Source organism: Schistocerca nitens, unplaced genomic scaffold (assembly GCF_023898315.1).
Source record: "Schistocerca nitens isolate TAMUIC-IGC-003100 unplaced genomic scaffold, iqSchNite1.1 HiC_scaffold_370, whole genome shotgun sequence".
Classification (NCBI taxonomy): domain Eukaryota; kingdom Metazoa; phylum Arthropoda; class Insecta; order Orthoptera; family Acrididae; genus Schistocerca; species Schistocerca nitens.
In genome coordinates this window covers 167,887-170,386 of record NW_026045904.1, presented here as the reverse complement: position 1 = coordinate 170,386, position 2,500 = coordinate 167,887, and the positions used below count along the sequence as shown (strand labels likewise).

Sequence of the window (2,500 nt, the reverse complement as noted above, 5' to 3'; positions counted from 1 at the left end):
TGGTAGCCGTTTCTCAGGCTCCCTCTCCGGAATCGAACCCTGATTCCCCGTTACCCGTTACAACCATGGTAGGCGCAGAACCTACCATCGACAGTTGATAAGGCAGACATTTGAAAGATGCGTCGCCGGTACGAAGACCGTGCGATCAGCCCAAAGTTATTCAGAGTCACCAAGGCAAACGGACCGGACGAGCCGACCGATTGGTTTTGATCTAATAAAAGCGTCCCTTCCATCTCTGGTCGGGACTCTGTTTGCATGTATTAGCTCTAGAATTACCACAGTTATCCAAGTAACGTGGGTACGATCTAAGGAACCATAACTGATTTAATGAGCCATTCGCGGTTTCACCTTAATGCGGCTTGTACTGAGACATGCATGGCTTAATCTTTGAGACAAGCATATGACTACTGGCAGGATCAACCAGGGAGCTGCGTCAACTAGAGCTGAGCAGCCGGCCGCCCGGGAGTGTGTCCCGGAGGCCCGCGCGAACACGCAAGCGTCCGCTCAATTATTCTGCAAACAGGAGGAGGCTGGGCTCCCCTGCACGATACACCTCGAAACCCTCTCAGGTCCCGGCGGCGCGCAGCGCCGTCCTAAGTACTTGGTCGGGTTCGAGAGAGGCGCAATCGCCCGGAGATAGGCGAGTAGACGCTTTCAGTGCGACCACCCGTGCTCCCAACTGAGCTTGCCGCTGCCGACAGAGGCCCGGGAGCGTGCTGTCGTGGTGTTGCCGGCGGGAGACAACACGCGGCCACAAACAGTGACCGGGCAGCTCCAACGCCAGCGCCACAGAGGGGCAGAGCCCCACTTGGGTGCCAAAGCGAACTCTCCCAGCACAGCGCACGCGCCAACACATCCGCACAGCTGCGATACAAACCACCTGCGAGAACCGCGGGGGCGACCGAGCAGCAGACGGCGTCGCGGCGCCGAGTGCCGGGCGGCGGCGCATCCTCAACGCACACAGTCCTCAATCGGACCAGCACACTGCAGATGTCCACCGCGCTTCGCACCGGGCCCGGGAGGACCCACTTTGGCCGCACGGCGCCGCGCGCTGGGTGCGCCGGCACGCAGATGCGCCGCCTGCCGCGTCCGTCAGCCGGCGCGCCTGCCACTGGGCGCCCCCACCAGCCGGCTGCCGCGCGTGCGCCCACGCAGCGCGCGGCCAGCACGCCGGGCGCCCCCCCCTCACCGGCCGGGGACGGTCCCACCCAGCCACCGCCGCGTATCGCTTCATACCCACATGCCCACTCACGTTCGTGGGTATGACGGGTGTCGCTGAAGCAACCGGTTAATACCTGTACCGATCGTCGATATCAACGATTCACCTCCAGCGCGAACAACCGCGCAACAACGGATTTCCAGTTCATTTGCGTAACTTGGGCAGCAAACGTAGACGTCCATCTACATTTGCGAATTCAATGGGTCTTGCATGCCTGGATGTTATGAGTCACGACACGCCACATCAGTCCACATACATGCTGCGACGTATGCACGAGAGAACACGTGGAAGGTGGCCCGCGTACGTATGCCGATGCCATTGCACAGCTGCGAAGCTCATTGAACACGCAAACTCCTGACTGACGAACTAGAGGCGACAGGGGAGGGGGGGGGGGGGGGGGGCGATATACGTCTTATAGCAGTACACATTACAGTGGATAGCGGGACCATGTGGAACGTACGCAACACTCGCTAGATGTTGTGAGGGTAGGCACCGTAACATGATTCAATACGCAGGACACCAGAGTGTGCGCGCAGCGAACTATGTTGAGAGGGTTGCGATTAGGCAACGCTACACGAATTTCTAGATTCATATAACAAACAATTACGTGGGTTAGGTTAGGGCGCAACGTGGGTTAGGTTAGGGCCCAACTTAGGTTAGGTTAGGGCCCAACTTAGGTTAGGTTAGGGCCCAACTTAGGTTAGGTTAGGGCCCAACTTAGGTTAGGTTAGGGCCCAACTTAGGTTAGGTTAGGGCCCAACTTAGGTTAGGTTAGGGCCCAACTTAGGTTAGGTTAGGGCCCAACTTAGGTTAGGTTAGGGCCCAACTTAGGTTAGGTTAGGGCCCAACTTAGGTTAGGTTAGGGCCCAACTTAGGTTAGGTTAGGGCCCAACTTAGGTTAGGTTAGGGCCCAACTTAGGTTAGGTTAGGGCCCAACTTAGGTTAGGTTAGGGCCCAACTTAGGTTAGGTTAGGGCCCAACTTAGGTTAGGTTAAGCCCCAACTTAGGTTAGGTTAAGCCCCAACTTAGGTTAGGTTAAGCCCCAACTTAGGTTAGGTTAAGCCCCAACTTAGGTTAGGTTAAGCCCCAACTTAGGTTAGGTTAAGCCCCAACTTAGGTTAGGTTAAGCCCCAACTTAGGTTAGGTTAAGCCCCAACTTAGGTTAGGTTAAGCCCCAACTTAGGTTAGGTTAAGCCCCAACTTAGGTTAGGTTAAGGCGCAACATAGGTTAGGTTAAGGCGCAACATAGGTTAGGTTAAGGCGCAACATAGGTTAGGTTAA

At 56.4% G+C, this 2,500-nt stretch overlaps 1 non-coding gene across 1 annotated transcript in view; it reads right to left on the bottom strand.

The window, feature by feature from the left end:
• LOC126229298 (small subunit ribosomal RNA) overlaps positions 1 to 427 on the bottom strand; it is a 1,909-nt gene extending 1,482 nt beyond the window's left edge. Inside the window, exon 1 of the ribosomal RNA XR_007544174.1 lies at positions 1 to 427. This exon is cut by the window's left edge and continues 1,482 nt beyond it. This is a non-coding gene — a ribosomal RNA (small subunit ribosomal RNA).
• Positions 428 to 2,500: the final 2,073 nt, after the last annotated feature.